Below are 19,700 nucleotides of genomic sequence, written 5' to 3' on the forward strand. Positions count from 1 at the left end.
TGATACGTTAGGTCAGCCAATCAGAGTTGACTTGCTGGATTATGTGTAAGTAGTCTGCAGTTTTGCATGCAAATATACTTTGATGGTGAGTGTGTGTTTGAATCATCTCAGACTCTCAACTGATCAGTAGATGTTAGTTTGGTGCCGTTAATTGGCATGTTAAAGTCGCCATGAAACGGAAGTAGCGATTGCCTTATTTTCCCCGTGGTGACGTATATCCGAATGAAACGGCTTTTGAGATGAAATAAGGCAGGGCTGGATTTGAATAGGTGTGTTCGAGATCATCTGGCGCTGCGCAGACCGATCGGCGAGGTTTGCCGCTTGCAGTCGAGGGAGGAACTGAAGACGGAGCCGTCAAGCCGGACACCTGCTGCTTGCCGTAGTGACGTGTGCGCCGTGTTTCCTTGTTTGTAATCGCAAATGAAGTGACTTAGATGCTGAATTTGATAAAAACAAACCTTTTAATAAAAAGTTGCAACCAGAAACATTTTATATCGAATATTTTAATTGCTGCTTATACAGTATACCCAAAAATAACGGGAAACAAGCATATATTATTAAAATACCAATAGAGTATGTTATTTTCATTTTTATTTTATTACACGACACAATATAACATATTTAAGGATATTAAAGTGGTTTTTCCTGTTTTAAAACATGAAATTATAATGTTTATTAGTGAAACTAAAGGTTGGATTAAACTTGAAACGCACGTGATCGTTATCATCAATGAGGCGACCAATCAAGTAAAGCTGTTACGTCATCACAACTCCGGGCAGCCGCTCTGGAGAAGCTGCACCGGCTGAGCTAGCCGGCTACTCTCGAAACGCTCTCGCGGTACTTAAAAACCATATGACACAGTCACGTGCCTGCAGCGCCAGCTGAAGTCGGACAAAAGTACTAACCAAAATGCACTGCTTCAAGTCAGCCGCCGATCGGTCTGCGCAGCGCCGCATGAAGTCGAACACACCTAATTTGTCCATCGAGATCTGATTGGATCGTTTGAAGTTGGGTCGTGTTGCTAATTGCTTATCGCTGCGATCCTCTCCCGGACCCCGCCCACCTGCCATACTTTTGACAGGAAGTGAAGAGAGATCGTTTTGAGGAGGGGAGGAGATTTACATTTTTGATTAAAGATTATGAGCACACACGAATTTTAAAAAAATAATGAAGCTCACAGATAAGTCATTTGTTAATAATCCCACAATATTAAAAATATATATATAGTTTTTCATTTCAATTTCATTGCGACTTTAAGCAAGCTGCAGTTCGTAACTTTTTGCTTCTCTGCCGCCATCTCTGTTTGAGACGTAAAACTATAGGTTATTTTCGCACCTATCTTTATGAGAATTAAAAAACAAGTGACATTTCTAGCAGAAATGATGAAATTAATATTGTAAGCTTACACAGCAAAACCACCAGTGTTGATTTTACAGAGTTCGCTACTCTAGAGTGGTCAGGTGTTAGTTGTAGTGTTCGTTTATAATTTATCATCACTCACAGTGTCAGAAACTTCCACAAGGGTGTTGCTTTCCAGTGTTCCAATAATAACGTTTGCGGGGAGTTAAGATTCACGCCACGCCCCTTCTTTCTGAAGCGGGAAAGTCAGTTACTCAGCATCGACCGACCTGGACTCACGTTACTGAGGTAAGTCAAATAAGTTAAATATGATGGTGATAAATGTATAATAAACTGCAAATAATCCGTGTAGGTTTGTTAAATCGTGAATATTTTGGTGGGTGACCACAAGGAAATCTTTAAAATTGAACTGAACTGAATTTCAATTTATAATTGGCTGACGTTGTTTAATCGGTTTAACGTTACCTCATGACGGTGCAGTTTTGTTTAAATAATGCAATGAGTTTAATTTTTGAGTGATTTTGGACAAATATGTAACGTTAACCAATTATTATTATTAAGGGACTAACGTTATTAAATGTGCTTTCTTAATTTTGTATTGATGTAACTTATACTACAATTTGTCTAACATTACATAATTAATAAAATCTATAAGTCTGTATGTGCTCGACGTATTTGCAAAACAACGCAAAAATAGCTAATTTTGTATTTGCGGGTACATTTAAACAGTTAAGTTAGTGCAGTTCTTTTACGTTCAGGGTGGTGGTTTCAGATTATGGTGTGAGTCAAGCAATGTGGGCAGAGAAACATGATGCAATGCAGGTGTTTGTGATATTCAACCTTTATCACTAACTCCTTAATTGTACATGTCACAATATCTTCATTTTAGACTGTTAATAAATTAGACTTTGGTGGTTATTTTCGCTGTTTAAATGTAATTAAATTGTGAATGTCAGTTATTTCTGCTTGTTTGTGGTAAATGGCTGCGTCATTCACTTCGTGAGAGAAAATGATTTGCTCGTTTTTTCGCCTAATGTAACTTGTCTTAAAATGTAGCATTTTAAATGTGTGCTGCTTCTTTCAGAGTTCACACACGAGTATGTCTGCACTTTGAAGGGAGTGGGGCATACGATTGGAATTCGCCCTAATAGTGACGGATAGCTGGAATTAGATTTGATTGGTTGAACCACGTTCAAATCTGTTCACGCGCGTCTGATCTACGTATGACTACGCGCGATTTGAATGCACAACTTTACAGAAGGTAGAAAATTAAGAAATCTGCACGTAAGCGCGTTAAGGTCTTTAAAGGTGGATTTATTGGAATACATTAAAAGAACACTCATCATCAATGTACTAAAACCTGTCCTGAATAGTTTTTGTTAACCAAGTCACTCACCTAAGCCACAGTTTTTTTATTGCATATATTTTTGTTAAATTACTTTATAATAAGATGCAATAACTTTATGAAAAACATTTTCATATTTAATGTTATAGTACATTTTGTTTGATAATACAAAGTTTTTTATTCAATCACTATTTCAGGTTTGGAACATGCTGCTGAAGTTGGTTATCGGGGCTCCAGGAAATGTATCAAACTGCAGGATTGATTTATTTTTGCTCATTAGTGAAGGTGATTTTTTTTCACTGTTCATTTATTTGTTGCTTCCTTACATATATAAAATGCAATTTGTGTTTTGTCATAGGTGGTAAGCTAAACTGACTGTGGACTAATGTATGCATTGTTGATGACACTGAAATCGAAAAAAGACATTCTGCAAGATGTGCTGCTTACTGCTAGAGGACAAAATGAAGGTACAGTGTGATGATTATCTTTGTTTTATAAAACTGATTTAGGTTTATTTTTCAGTTTTTGTGTGTTTGTCATGAATTTTTTTCACCAGATGCAACAAGCAGCTTCTGCCACTGTCATTTACCATCTGAACTTGACCAAAGTCGTTCCAAGAAATCTAAGACAACAGATGACTCCATGACCGAGGTAAAAGAGTACACATAGTATTTTCACTATGCATAATTAAATGTGTGTGAAGAAGTAACAAGCAAATATTACTTGCACATATTGGTAAATGCACTTCATTATTTTAATTTGTCAAAATACATGCTTTCATAAATGATGACTTTCAAAATCTTTATTCATTTGTCAAATTGAAATGTGTCTGTCATCTTATGTATTAGAGGTCGACAGATATGGCTTTTTCTCTGGCCGATGTTTAGAAATCAGGGCAGCCGATGGCCGATATGTTTGGCTGATTTTCTACATGTACATAATAATCAAAATTTTCTCATCATTAGCAGATATTTTAAATGTAAAAATGTCACTATTTAAGGCAAAGTATTAAAAAAAATTATGACTGGTCTTTCTGAAGAGTTTTACAAGCTCCTCTGCACCATGCATTTATCAGACACAGATATTACCTGACACTCTGCTGTCATCTTTGATCAGTTTTTTTCCATGACTTTTATTGCTTTGTAGGATAAAATCCTTATATGGTAGACCTGATAAATTATTTATTCATCATAAAGTTAACATAGTAAATGTCTATGTTTTTTAGTTGAGACTGTTATTTAGGGCAAATCTTTCTAAACACATTTACATTATCATTTCTGAGGCGCTATAAGTGACTGATTGTGCTGACAGTGATGTCTTGTCCTGCCATCGTTTACTAAAGTTGTTTGTGAACAAGGCACGGCTGCACACACACGGGAGCTATCTGCTTGCAGCAAGAGGCAGCGTCACGAGTTCTACAACAATGCTTAGGTGCCCGCCGATGCGCCTGTCTATTATTCGGCCTAATTTTGCAGCAAAATCGGCCAAAGCCGATTTTTAAAAATATGCCAAAAATCGGTCGACCTCTATTATGTATTGTACATAGGGCTGGGTATTGGCAAGGGCCTCCCGATACGATACGTATCACGATACAATGCGTTGCATGTTGTGATACATTGCAATACTTTTTCTTTTTTTTTAATCAAAAATGTAAAAAAAATAGAACTGAACACCTGCAGCTCTTTGAAAGCTGCAGGTGTTTTTAAATTTTCTGCCATTTTCTCACTCCCTCTAACTTCTGAGACATTGGCCGTATATGGCAGACAACTGGACAGTGACAACTACAGCAGCGGCAGAGGAGGTCGTTTGACGCACACAGAAGAATTTGATTGGTTTTAAAATATCAATAGTAGCGATCTAAATATCGATACACTTTCAATACAGCCAACTATCACGATAGTTAGCTGTATCGATATTTTTGCACAGCCCTAATTGTACAGTATTGTGACATGTCTGTTTATGTTGTTTAAGGAAGACTCCTACAAGGAACCAGTGAGAGCATAGACTGTGATAGTGACATGGCAACACTGCCTTTACTGCTCCATCTCCTTCCACCATCACCTCAACGGAATCAGTGCATCAGATTTGCAGTGAGCAGGCTTGTGGTGTATCATAAGGTAAGTAGGAGAGCCTGCTTTCTAAATCTGTCTGTGTGGCTCTGTACTTCTAATGATTTTCTCAATGTTATGCAGATGTATAGGTCTAATATAATAACTGTTGTTCTTTATCTTTTATAGTCTTGTACCAGCCTTGAAGAACATCTTCAGCAACGAGTAGGATGACAACCGTACCTTACTGCGGTTAGCAGGATCTGCGGCCAGATTTGAGAACTTTGACGTGGCTTTTGATAAGAATCTCACCCCGTCAGTCGGAAGGCTCCCTTTTATTAGCATTTGACTTTGTTTTTAATGTAATGTATGATGATGGACTCCTTTACTTTAACTAATTAAATCAAACAACAGTTTACATGTTGGGAAAACTAGAGATTGAGAGCTGAGAGCAAACTTTTTTTAACTAGCTGTAACTAGTATCTCATTTACGGTTTCAGCATGCATTTTATCCTTGCCCAAATTTCTAATTAATATGTGCTGAAGAAAATTGTGATTACTTTTGTGATGTATTGTTTTACAGAATGTTTAGTGAAAGATTTGCTGTGATTTGCCCTAGATGTGTGTCAGACATGGATTTTAAAACACTTTTCCAGTTTTGTTTAAACTCCTTGGCAAAATTGAAAGGACTGTATACATAACCACTCTCTGAAAATTTTGAAAAAGTTCACAAGTGAAACTTTATTTTTTTATAAATATTTAATAATGTCAAATAAATTTGTTAAATAAATTTGTGGTCAATAACTTTGCTTAATTTAATTCTTGTTGTCATTAATAAGATGTATGATGAAGTACTATTTTCAGTGTTCAAGTAACTCTCTATCAGTGTTTTAATATTGACTCTACTTAAGTGTAATTAACTCTAATGGGTGTTTTAAAGGCAGTGTTTGGAGTTAATTCTTTAACACTATCAGAGTAAAATGATCAACACCAAGGTGGAGTAAAATCTTTAACACTAGTTGGAGTGTTATTTTAACTCTGGGCAGTGAGAATTATATAAACACTGGTATAGTGTTGAAATCAACTCTCATAGAGTTAAATTAACACTGGTGGTTTTGCTGTGTACAGTTGCTTATCAGGGTAAAGTAAAGAGACTGCTCTCAACACGGACTCTTTGTGTACTTGATTTTTGTTTATTTTTAAGTAGTGCTGGGCAAAGATTAATCGCGATAAAAAAGTGATTTTTTTTTGCATAATATATGTGCGTGTACTGTGTCTAATTATTATGTATATTTAACCACACACACATTCATATATTCATTTCAGAATTGTTTTATTTATATATATATTTTTTAAATTTATATTTAATTATATTTTATATTATATTATATTTATATTTATTTAATTATATAAAAATATAAATAAATATATATAAACATGTAAATGTTTCTTAAATACATACATGAATGTGTGTGTGTGTGTATATATTTATACATAATAATTTGACACAGCACACACTCATATATTATACCAATAATCACTTTTATTTTGTATGCGATTAATCGCAATTAATCTTTGCCCAGCACTATTTTTAAGTTACACAATGCATCTACAAGTATTTCTTGCAGTGACCATAAGGGGTTAAAAAGCTCACTAGCAGGTGAAAATTAAGGCATGATTCACAGTATCGTGATTCACAGAACCCACTTCCACCCACTGATACGCTCAGCTCCACGCCTCATCTTTATGATGTGACAATCTATGAAGTGTGATACAGAATGACCAGACAGGTCCAGGAGCTGAACTCATTAGACGGCACTGAGCTCTCCAGAGATGCCAAAGACAGAGAGCGAGTGAGCGAGAGAGAGAAAGATGAACTGCGGGGTTGAAGGAGAGAAGGAAAAAGTAATCCGAAGCATCATAGCGCATCAATTGACACGCACGGTATTGCAAATGAGAGCGCAATAAACAACTAGCTGGGCGAGTGAATATTGCGGCCTGACTCTTGCCTTTGAATACTGATCGCGGTGCCTCTGAACAGCCCTTGTGTGCATCTCAAGTGGCCCCCAACTCTATGAAAAGATGCTGTTTTCCTCCTCTCTCCTTTAGCACTGTTCTTCATTCTTTGCTGTCTTTCTCTTTGTTCACCTGAGAATTATTTTGATTCGAGGCCGAACCGGGACTGCTCTTTAAAACCTTAAAGGAATAGTCTACTCATTTTCAATATTAAAATATGTTATTACCTTAACTAAGAATTGTTGATACATCCCTCTATCATGTGTGTGTGCACGTAAGCGCTGGAGCGCGCTGCGACGCTTCGATAGCATTTAGCTTCGCCCCATTCATTTAATGGTACCATTTAGAGATAAAGTTAGAAGTGACCAAACACATCAACGTTTTTCCTATTTAAGACGAGTAGTTATACGAGCAAGTTTGGTGGTACAAAATAAATTGTAGCGCTTTTCTAAGCGGATTTAAAAGAGGAACTATATTTTATGGAGTAATAGCACTTTTGGGAGTACTTCGACTCGCCTGAAAAGTCCGCTCCCCTTCTCCCTCTCATAATGGGAGAGGGAGGGTGTTACTGCGCTGAGTCGAAGTACTCCCAAAAGTGCTATTACGCCATAAAATGTAGCTCCTCTTTTAAATCCGCTTAGAAAAGCACTACGTTTTATTTTGTACCACCAAACTTGCTCGTATAACTACTCGTCTTAAATGGGAAAAACGTTGCTGTGTTTGGTCACTTCTAACTTTATCTCTAAATGGTACCATTGAATGAGTGGGGCTAAGCTAAATGCTATCGAAGCGTCGCAGCGCACACAGATGATAGAGGGATGTATCAACAATTCTTAGTTAAGGTAATAACATATTTTAATATTGAAAATGAGTAGACTATTCCTTTAAGAAATAAAATAATCTAATCCCAGTGACCAAAATGTATTGTAAAAAAATGAATCTGAGTGATACGTTTAAATATGGCAACACATCGATAACGGTGAATCTCGTTGGTTCTTGACTTGTGCACGTTGTCATATGTGTTTTTGTCATATGTCAAGCAAAAACCAATAAGATTCAATGTTACTGATGTGCTAGTCTTGCTTAGCCAGACCTTGGTATTTTTCGCTGCTTTTTCTGGACAAAGCCCGCCCACAAGGCTGTTTGACTGACATGTCAAACAACCAATCACAGTTTGTTTCGTCTAGCGTCACGTTTCGGACTCCCCGCAATAACGAGTCGGCTGGCAACAAGTTAGTTATTGAAATAACCAGCCGTAACCAAATAGCATCTAAATAAACAACATTACTCACCATAGAACAACGTTATGCACTTCATCAATATCCACACCAATGAGACACACAAGGTAAACATCTGTTTCAAGCATCTCTCCACTTTTTAACACCTACAAGCAATTCAGGAGAACCAAACTTTTTGACTCCACTAACTGCCTTAAGGAAAACTCTTGGATTTCTTTAAGAGAGTCTATGCCGCGAACTTTGCATATTTTTGAGAATCCAACGTTTAGCTGATCATATTAACTGGTCATTATTATCCACGTGAACACGACATGATTCTCTTCCTCAATGGAACGCCAGAGCTTTGTTTTCCAGGGACCGAAATTAATCGCGACACTCGCGTCTCCTGGAAATTCGGTATATTTCAACCAATCAAAGACGACTTCGACATACCCCCAGGGTTTCCAGAAAAGTGTACGATATACATCAGACGTTCAGCCAACATTTTGTGGGCGTGACGTCTGAGGCTGAAACTACTGATGTGCCACCATATCTGAACTTACTAGTATGCTCTGTATGTTAATGTGGATATGCAGCATATTATTTGGTTAATAAGGCCAATTTTGTCTTACAAACCTATCATATATTCATAAGTCATTTGGATTACTTTAATAATGGTTTTATGTGCTTTTGACATTTTGTGTACCATATAAAATAATGTGATGATATTTTAATATAAGATCATGTGTTTGTGTTCAACTGAAGAAAGGCAGTCATTTACGGTTGTAATGGCACGAGCATGAATAAATTATGAGATCTTTTCCTTTTCTGGACTAATATATTCCTTTAACTCTTTCCCCGCCATTGACCAGATAACTCGTCAATTAAGAGAAAACGCTTTCATGGAAATGACGAGTATTTCCAGCAATCCGTAATACCGCTATTATCTACCAGGTGGCTTCCGCAACTTAGAAACCCGGAAGTATCGCCCTAGAGCAAACAGCTGTATGTCCGTGTAGGTTTTGAAGATCGCTCTGAATCTGATCTCTATAAAAAGTCCTTTACAAAAATGAAATTATCTCAGCTTTTTGCTTAAAATGTAGTATTTTTGAAGAAATAAGTTCATATTTGAAAGGTGATAAAAGAACAAATGAAGGTAGGATGAAACTTTTTTTTCTTTCAATTGATACAGTATACTGTTTGTTTATATATTTAAAGAAGAACATTTTCTGGAAGACATTAAACTTTTGTTAAAATCATGAAAAATTGCTATTGTTTTTTTTTTAAACTGGCGAGGAAAGTGTTAAACTTCTTTTTTTATGTAATTTCCTTGTTGTAAATTTTTTAAATCCTAAAACTTTTTTTCCAGGTTTGAATTAGAATTTGATTATCAGTAGAGGTCTTCACGGGTCCATCCGAACTTGCATGTGTGCATTTTCCAACCCCTCCTCTGTTTGCCAAGAGTGATTGCGACATCTTTTTGGCTGGCAATAGGATAATTTTAGTCAATCATTTTTTTAATACAAATTTTTGCGGTTACCTTGGTCGGCTTTAGATAATAAAGGAAAATAAATGGAGAAGCAGAGCGGGCCAAATTGGATGCAAGGCCACCAGGGTATCTTTCTGTCTGACCAGTGCGTGCGGGGCTGCAGACTGCACACATGTCGGTGCCATTTACAATTGAGTACAGCCGGGTAAAAAAAATTGCTACTGGGGTCGGCTCAAATTTTCATGAGTTTTTCTCAGGCCAGGTCTTTCTAAAAAAAACAAAAAGATTTATTTATGTCAGGTAAAAAGTGATTCGGGTCATTTTAGGTCAGGTACATTTCTAGGAACCCGAGGAGACCCCTAATTTTCAGAGATTTAAATGCCACCATAGGCATATAAAGTTTTTATAGGCTAGCTATTTCTGTGGAGAAGTGTGGATGTTAAATATTAAACCATAGGAGTGGTTTCCCAGACAGGGCTTATCCTAGTCCCAGACTAAAGTGCATGTTTGAGCTGATTTAATTTAAAAACACCTTGTACTGACTGATTTTAACATAAATCGGTGACATGGTTTTGTCTTAAGATGCAAACCTGTAGTGTTTTTTTTGTAAGGTATGTTTGTAAAAACTTATTAAATGACCTAATGTACAGTAAATAAGACCTAGTCCTGGATTAACCGAAACCCTATCCGGGAAACCGCCCCATAATACACATACTTTTCTTGAGTATATGCCATTAAAAATATTGATAAATGTCTGTGCGCGTGCATGGCAAACAGTCAAGTGCTCCGTTATTTTACAGTTTGCAAACTCATATTCACATGCCATCTAAAAAATCCCCATTTGGTTACATTTATTTCATCATTACGCTGTGCTCTCAGCCACAGACACTTTAAGAACACAGTACTGTATCTCTCTGGCGCTGTTTTGCATTTACAGTTTCACAGCCATCATTTTCACTTGAAGATAACTTTGCCCCCACAGCAAACCTTGCTTTAAGTCTGTATGACTTGTGCAGGATTACCATTGACTTAATGGAGATTAATGTTATAGTGGGCCGGCTGCTTCGGCACATACCTCACTATACGTTACGTTCTATAGGATGAGCAGTCATGCAGGCAATCTATATGCTAACCAAGTGGACTCTGGAGGACTCTTCTGTTTAAGCGGTGTGTTATCTTAAGTCATGGCATTACTGAGTGGGTGTTTGGCTTGTGCGGCCAAGTTTGAAATGTTGGTAAGCGTATATAGAAGTTTATTAATTGACTTGCATGTTAGGTGATGTTTATGTTGTGTACGAAATTGCTATGCGGGATGGTTTAAAGGGGTCATAGCGTGAACATTTCCACGTAATTATTTTGGCTATAATTGGGTCCCCAGTGCTTCTATCAACCTAGAAAATGTGAAAAAAGGACAACCCAGTAACTTAGTTTTGGTAATTTATTCTCTGCAAGCATGTGAAAAATTTGGTCATCCAGATTTCGCCTGTTTTGTGACGTAGGTAGCAAGTCCTATTACAATAATACTGCCCCTTAATCTGCACAATCCAATTACGGCACTGCCATTTAGTGCAGAGAAATTTTTTTTGACAGCATAATTGCGTTTTAATTTTAACAAACCACCATCATGGTGATGTTGAGTGTTTGCATTTCATCAGCTTATTTGTATTTTAAAGGACACACCCAAAAACAGCACATTTTTGCTCGCACTGACAAAATGGCAATTTTACCACGCTGAGCTAAAACTTCACATGCACAGTTAACACCGAAGACTTATTTTACGTCTAAAATCTCATAATATGACCCTTTTAAGGTTTATGATTCAGAATTTCGTTAATACTAAAATTCCAATTTTTTTTTTTTTTTTGATTGATGAGTAATTGAGTTAATAAAAGCAATAAAAGAAAAAAACATTAGGGTTATTTTTACAACCCTTTTAAACACCGCTGGGTATAAATGCAGTGTTGTTTTGACCCATAGTTGGGTCAAATATTGACATTTCACTAGGTTAATATAAACCAACAGTTAGGTTTGTCCGTATTAAAAGTGTAGTTTTTACAGGATGTAATATTGACCCTAGGCCATCTAAGACCCTGTCCCAGACCAATAACTAAACCAGACCAACTGGGACTCTATAGAGACCGTTTATTACAAAGTTCTTCAATAGAGATTATAATTGTGCTCAGTCATGGTGAAGGTACCTACTAATATTAAATGAATAGTCTTTAGTACCTTGGATACTGACAGAAAATTACCTTTCTATTAAGGGGCAGCATTTGGCCTCTGGAATAGATTTTTCTTTTTTTCTTTTAACTCATAATGTGTGATCTATTCATGTCAAGTAATGTCAAAAAATGTATTTAATTAAAACAGAAACTAAGGTGTCCAATCTTTACCTAGAAAATATAATTGATAAAATCTGACATATTCTCTTTTTGAAATATTATGAAATATAATATTTGTCAATTTCTGTTGGTGCAGTTTTGTTTAATTTCTTTCAACCCATGGCTTATTTTAGTCCCTGAATGTCTTATCTGAGACCACACTTTAAAAATGGTGGGTTGTCACCGGGTGTGCCTCATAAGTCTTGAAAAGTGAAGCCTCTGGCTCTTTGATTGCCCCCTGGTGGCTGGCTGCAGTACAAGTCATAAACCCCGCCCTCTCCATTCAAACGAATGCGACTCTGTTCTAAATGAAAAAATTATTTACACTTCCAATAGAAGATTTCGAAAGATGGTTTTGGTTCTTTCAAGTAGTTATTATCACGCTGATATATGTTCAAGTGTTCATTTTTGTGATAAGTTTCATTTTAGCTAGTAATTTGATGCTATAGAAACTGGGCGTGTCGTTATGATTGGTGTGGTTAAATTGGTCGCGCGCGTTTGGGCGGAAATTTGATACAGCCGCTCCACCTCTGGCTCCACTGACGATTCCTTCTGCACATGCCTCGGCTTTACGTAACATGGCAGCGACCATGGTCGGACATTTTTGGCTTTGGAGGGAGGCCAACTCTTTTTTGACAGTCTATGGTTGTTACCCATGCTGGGTAAAAATTCTCAATGAGCAAAAAAAAAACACTCAATGTTGGGTTCTTGCTACCCAACCATGGGCTGAAACAACTCATCACTGGTATTTTTTAATCCAACAGTATCTTCTGTCCAATATTTACGCAGCATGGGTTAAAAATAACCCACTATTTTTAGATTGCACAAGCTGAGACCCAAATGCAGAACAAAACCTTATTTTTTGTCATTTAGACTCAATTTAGACTCAAGATCAAGGCCGTGTGGTCTCAAAACCAAGAATACAAGATCAAAACTCTGACTCGCTGTGGCAGATTACTTTATAAATGATAACAATATCACATATTTCTTGCTTTCCAAAGCACATTATGAAATCTGTGGGAGAAGGGGGTTTCTCATGTTTTTCTCATTCTCACTTCAAGTCCTGTGACTTATGGATATACAGTACCTGTCACATACATGCCTCAATATCTCTTCAGGCCTCTACTATGGCTGGTTAGAAGGATTACATTGTCATAAAGGTTGTGGCCGAACATTTTCCATCTCTAGGAGCATAGGAACTCTATAACTGGATTCTTAAAAGCAGAACATGGCGAAAAAACAGCAGCAGAAAATGCAGGTGATTTTTAAACCGTTCAAGCTCGGCTGCCTTGTGTTGGAATTGGACGTTGTCCCAAAACACCAAAAAATCCTGTTCTCCAGCTGTTCCTGCTATTTGAGGAAGTTTACTGTCAATATACGGCAGTCTTGTTATAGTTTATGGCCCCAGGACAGTGCTGTTACATTGTGACCAATGACATTTTCCACTCTTCTCTTTCTCTGACATTGAAACCACCGTGATTCATATAACATGATCAAATCATAGGGATCTCATTTCATTTAAAGTTTTTCTCACCTGTCCTGCCGTCTCCATTCACTCTCCTCACCTCTTCTCGCACCATCTTGTCCTGCTGCTCTTTCCTCACATACAACCATTTTTATTCATTGCAAAGTCATGATAGTTCAGAGAACAATTTAGGAAATTTCATTTCCTGTACTGTTTCCATTACCAAAGCCCTTTCATAGCAAGTCAGCCCACTCTGCGACCGTATCTGGAACTGCTCCCAGGCAGCTATATTTCCTTTCATGCAAGTACAGCTACTATCTTTAAAGAGCCCCTATTTTCCTTTCCATGTTTTACTTTTTTTTGGTGTGTAAGTGTGTGTCAGTACACGTAACGATCTGAAAAGTTACACATCCTAAAGTCTACGATGACGCAAGTTATCGTCTCCAACTGAAATCTCTTTTCTTGGACTACAATGAACGCAAGGATTGGACAACAGTTTACTTCCGCACAGAGCAGATGCACATTATCATAATTCTGCCCGCTTATGATTTACAGCCTATAAGTAAGCTATGTTTTCATACAGAATTAGCTACTGATTATTTAAACTATGACACGAGTTTTGTAGAGTAGTGCTTGTTGTTTGTAGTTTCTGCCATCACAAATGCATGGTTTTATGTTTTAGTATGTTTACCTTACCAATTCCTTTACATTCTGCTCAAACTGCATTGGCAAAGTTGATCGATCAGTATTGTCATCTGCATTTTCTGGATCAGATTCACGCTGGTATTTAAGTAGTAAAGACGATATTATCTTCTGTTGGAAGAAGATCTTCTAAATAGGGTTAGGAGCGTCACATTTGCGGGAGCAACATGAGGTATTCTGCCAATCATAATGCACTGTATAGCTGGCCAATCGGAGCACACCGCACTTTTTAGAACTTTGAGCTTTGTAGATATCAGCGCATTTCAGAAAGGTGGGGCATAGACGCGCAACAATAATGTGTATGGTATGTGAAAAATCATTTTGAACCATAAACCACGTGAACACATTGCATTACACCAAATACACAAGATAACGTTGTTTTTAGCACAATATGGGCTCTTTAAAACTGCTTGCCTTGCTTACAATTGCATATTTTAACTCTTTCCCCACCATTGACGAGTTAACTCGTCAATTAAGAGAAAACACTTCCCGGTCAACGACGAGTATTTCCGGCAATCTGTAATAGCGCTATATCCACCAGGTGGCGGATAAAACCCGGAAGTATCGCCCTAGGGCAAACATCTTTATGTCCGTGTATGTTTTGATGATCTCTGAATCTGATCTCTATGAAAAGTCCTTCACAAAAATGGAATTATCTCAGCTTTTGCTCAAAATTTGGTGTTTTGAAGAAACCTACCCCATATTTGAGAGGTGATAAAAAGAGAATGAAGGCAGGATGATTTATATATATATATATATATATATATATATATATATATATATATATATATATATATATATATATATATATATATATATATATATATATATATATATTGTATGTTTATATATTTAAAGAAGAACATTTTCTGAAAGGCATTAAACTTTTGTGAAAATCATAAAAAATGCTAGAATGGGCTGGGAACTTTTTTATACAGTAAAAAACACTGGCGGGGAAAGAGTTAAATCAGCAGAAAATCTGATATTTTAGTTTTGTGGTTTCTTAGATTACATTAAAAACTCCTTGTTGTTTTTGCCAATGCGCATGTGCCTTATTCCGACTTCGTTGTTGTTTATGATTGAATTATCTAAATCATTGATCTAAAACAATATATTAATATGGTAACATTTTTTATCACTTTTTATCCTGTCTCACGTTATATTTTACTTTCTACAGCTGCTGCAGGTACGATGAGAAACTGTTATAAAAAAACAGCGACTTTACCAATCTGCTTTTTTATTCAGGAGGTGGTGCTTTCTGTCCTAAAGTTGTCATATTGAGCATTTAGATTCCCACAATTTACTGGCTTGCCTCCAAATGGCCTGTCTTGGCTATTTAGATTCTGGCTTTACTAACCCAGAGGATATGATGCAGTTTGACAATGTACATTTGAGAAGGACTTTACATTATTCCTCTCTATTCATGCTAATGCTTTCAACAACCTTACTTGTGAGAAATTAGCATGCAGTGTTTAACAAAAAAAGCGATTTAGAAAAATCCGTTTAGGAAAATGACGAAGCATTTAGGTGGCTTTATTTGTTTTAAAAGCATTAACCTTAGCATCCTGAAAATGTGAAAATCCGTTGCGAAAAACTAATCCGTATGCTCATCCTCCATATAATTCATTGAGTTTTTCATTAATTGAGTCGCTCTTTCAATCAGTTAACTCGGCTATTGTAAAATCCATTTATTATTTACAGTGTATGCCAACAGGATGGCCACACTATAAGGTATTAGAAAAATGGTCGCGCGAGTGGGAGCAGCTCTTGGCTTGGCATCAATAACATTACTTCTATTGTTTTCCATGCGAGTAGGATTACTGTTATGATATACAGCCTTGTCACCTCATTTCTTTTAAGCAATTCATAAACCTCTTGCTTGTTGGCTAATACACACACACATACACATACAACCCCCATTCACAAATATCCAAGAGCTATCTGTTGTAAAAGCCACATTTAGTTTGATCGCCGTACCTGAGGAAGTGGTAAACAATTACAGTTATCACAAAGGAAAGTGAAAGGTTTGCTTTACAACAATCTACAAGGATACAATGGCTGCGTCCGAATCCATTGTTTGTTTTACTTACTGTCTGCTAAGATGCCTTCATCATCTTGTCCCACAATTCTATGCGTGCACTGGGAATGTAGAGTAAATTTAGTTTTATTTTCACTTTATTTAATTTTATTGCGAAACATTTGTATTGAAGTTTTCATATATGCAATTAGTTATTACAAAGGCACTCCCTGTTTATATTTCTAACTGAATTCTGTTACACTGGCTATGAAGTCGGTCCGAATGTGTTTCCCAGAGCTGCCTTCATGCCGCCAAAGTCATGGACTTATGAGGCAGCGAGCCAACAAATCAGATGCCTCAGCTTTCGGACGTAGCCAATATTTCTCAGTGTAGCATGTAGCAAAGTGCCTTCATTTATTTATTTAAAAAATGCGATTTCAGTGCTGGAAGTACAGTGGAAGTCCTTATATGGGCACTTTTCCTGGAATAGCGCACACACCCCCCCCAACCAAGAGCTGACACGAAATCAACGTCACCATAGAAGTGTGTTTTTGTTTTAGTGGGAAATTTAAGCTTTCCATTGAACCCAGCATTATAGAAACAGTGGATATAATTTGTTTATCTGGGATAGCAGTGGAGTTGTGCGCGTGTGTTTGTTTAAAACTCTATTTTGTTGAAATGGGGCGGTCCCAAACAGGTCATAAGTCACATGTTTTGTTGGAAATCGCTGCTTAAGTGCATATTATGTAAATGACACGAACATGTTGTGAATCATAAGTTATCCAAAGATAAAATATATATCTCAGAGATATGGGATAATGTTTTGTGTGGTACGCTTCAAGGTGCTCGTTTTTTTTTTCTGGGAAAGTAGCAGTAAAGCTGATCTATCTTTTATCAATCTGATAAAACTAAAGACTCTTCAGAGATGTAAAGGATGCAATAATACTCTATATGTACTCAAGATTAACATAAGATTAGCAGAAACACTGCTATGTGACCTTTAAAATATTTGATATCCTTATTAAATAATTGGGTAGGTAATTCCTGGTATCTGTTACAACCTAGTAAAACACAGAAATAATACCTACTTGTAATTGTTATTGTGATGATAAAAGCTAGCAAATATTTCCATCTTTGAAAAGATGTGCATGTCAAATGTATATTTATATTAGTAAGATTTATACGATGGGGTTATTAACTGCATAGCACATGGCCCATAAAATAGTATACACGAGTGTTGTAATTAAAAATTCAAGAGCAATTGCTGGGTAGAAATTTCAAAAGCAAGCTTTTTAAAAGGCGACCCATGATGATGTCCTCTTGGCTTAGCTGCTGGTTATTCATTTATTTGTTTATTTGCTTTAATTATTTATTTTTTTACTTAACACTCAACCCTTTGATCACAAGTGGAGAGACAGAAAGCGAGAGAGGCAGAAGAGAGCGAGAGATAAAGAGAGAGAGAGAGAGAGAGAGAGAGAGAGAGAGCCAACGGAGTTGCTTCATCTTGTCCTGATTTATTTTTCATAGGCTATTGATCATTATTTCTACACTTTTCTGGATTGAAATTTGCATAATTATTCAAATATTTCCCCTGTTTGCTGGCGCTGTAGGTTAGAAGAGGAAAAATAAGGATTGCCTTTGAGGGGAGGGGCTGTTTTTGCAGAGCGGCCCTGGCGTTTGGAGGGATGGTCTGAAGGTAGTGCATGGTTCTATGCCAGCGTGCAGTCATTTGAATTGATTTATGTATTTGTGTATTTTTTCCGGAGCTGGGGCATGATGGGATTGGACTGCTGTAGCTAATTCATTTAAATGGCAACAAACTGCTGGAGAGAGAGAATGCGAGAGAAGGCTTTATCACTTAACTTTTGTGTGTGTATGTGTGTATGGTATGCAGTGGCTCCAAAATGTGTTTGGACACTTTTGTACATTAACTCTAAGTCACACTTACAAATTTATGAAATTCATTGCATTAGATGACAACATTTCAGACCAAGTGGTATCTGCAACCAAGTGGTATAGTGCTACAATTCGCTGAATGTGATGCTCTAAGCAGTTTCTTTAAAGCAACTGTTTCCAAAGTAAATTTTAAGGGATACATGAAGTTTGTTTCCATCACATTCATACAGATTTAGCAGAGTAATAACAGGAATAATCCAGTACATTAACTCTTTCACTAGCATTTTTTTTAAAGGTGCCAGCCAGGGCCAGCTTTTTTTCACAAAAGTTTAATGCATCCAATATATCAAATGAAAGAACGGACCCTCTGTTAAAAAAAAGTTTCTTTCTATCTTCATTTGTTCTTTATTTTCACCACTCAAATATGGGTAGGTGAAGTAAAAAAGTTGAGATAATTCCATTTTTATAAAGGACTTTTAATAGAGATCAGGTTAAGAACGATGATCAAAGCATACACCGAGTTTTTACTGTTTTTGGATCAGTGGAAGCTTGAGTGTTTTATAAATTGGGTAATATGGATTACCGTAAAAACTTATCATTCTCTTATAAATTTGATATAAACAACAATCATCTGTGAAGTATCAAATACATTTTTACATCCTTATGGAGAATCAAACAATGAAAACTTAAACTGCGGAGAGCCTCCCAGTCAAAAAAGTTTGTGCTAAAACAAGAGTTAAAATCAGCAGAGTTTTTATCATCTACATTAACATACTGGAACATTTACAGAAACATGCTGGAACAGAGATTACTTTTCCTCTGAACAGGTACATCAGCACTGTGATTTATGTTGAAACATTTACTTTTGATTTAGTCAGGTGCTGGTCATATAATTAGAATATCATCAACACTTTAGATTTTTTATCACTAATTCCATTCAAAAAGTGAAACTTGTATATTATATTCATTCATTACACACATATTGATATATTTCAAATATAAGAAAATTAGAATATTGTGAAAAGGTTTAATAAGCTAATAAAGTCAAAACACCTGCTAAGGCCTTTAAATGGTCTCTCAGTCTAGTTCTGTAGGCTACACAATCATGGGGAAGACTGCTGACTTTACAGTTGTCCAAAAGACGACCATTGACACCTTGCACAAGGAGGGCAAGACACAAAAAGTAATTGCAAAAGAGGCTGTCGGTTCACAGAATGCTGTGTCCAAGCACATTAAAAGAGATGTGAAGGGAAGGAAAAGATGTGGTAGAAAAAAGTGTACAAACAATAGGGTTAACCGCACCCTAGAGAGCATATCGCATTGCTGCAGTAATTCAGGCAAAAGGAGCCCCAACTAAGTATTGAGTGCTGTACAGGTACATGCTCATACTTTTCAGGTGTTTACTTTTCAGTTGGCCAAGATTTCTAAAAACTTACTTCTTTGTATTGGTCTTATGTAATATTCCAAGTTTCTGAGATACTGAATTTGGGATTTTCCTTAGTTGTCAGTTATAATCATCAAAATTAAAAGAAATTTAAGAAAATTTTGAAATATATCAGTCTGTGTGTAACGAATGAATATAATATACAAGTTTCACTTTATAAATGGAATTAGTGAAATAAATCAACGTTTTGATGATATGCTAATTATGACCAGCACCTGTATATTATCACAGACATCAGTTTCGTACATGCATTGTACCGGGGCAAAGCCTGACAAACGTACAGAAAATTACAAATAAGTTTGCAGTATTGTTTCAAACAGA

The 19,700-nt window shown here is 36.5% G+C and overlaps 2 long non-coding RNA genes across 3 annotated transcripts in view; one reads left to right on the forward strand and one right to left on the reverse strand.

Moving 5' to 3' along the window:
* The window catches only part of LOC141363413 (uncharacterized), a 418,471-nt gene extending 406,278 nt beyond the window's left edge, over positions 1-12,193 (reverse strand). The window contains exon 1 of the long non-coding RNA XR_012368918.1: positions 12,040-12,193. This is a non-coding gene — a long non-coding RNA (uncharacterized lncRNA). The remainder of the gene's footprint in view (positions 1-12,039) is intronic.
* LOC129453659 (uncharacterized) lies at positions 1,524-5,556 on the forward strand. Of its 2 annotated transcripts, none has more exons than XR_012368893.1 (6): positions 1,524-1,647; positions 2,902-2,989; positions 3,063-3,171; positions 3,261-3,355; positions 4,676-4,821; positions 4,942-5,556. It is a non-coding gene; the product is annotated as an uncharacterized lncRNA (long non-coding RNA). The 2 variants fall into 2 exon arrangements; XR_012368894.1 differs by having other exon boundaries at positions 1,533-1,647; positions 4,680-4,821.
* Positions 12,194-19,700: the final 7,507 nt, after the last annotated feature.

Source organism: Misgurnus anguillicaudatus, unplaced genomic scaffold (assembly GCF_027580225.2).
Source record: "Misgurnus anguillicaudatus unplaced genomic scaffold, ASM2758022v2 HiC_scaffold_34, whole genome shotgun sequence".
Lineage (NCBI taxonomy): Eukaryota > Metazoa > Chordata > Actinopteri > Cypriniformes > Cobitidae > Misgurnus > Misgurnus anguillicaudatus.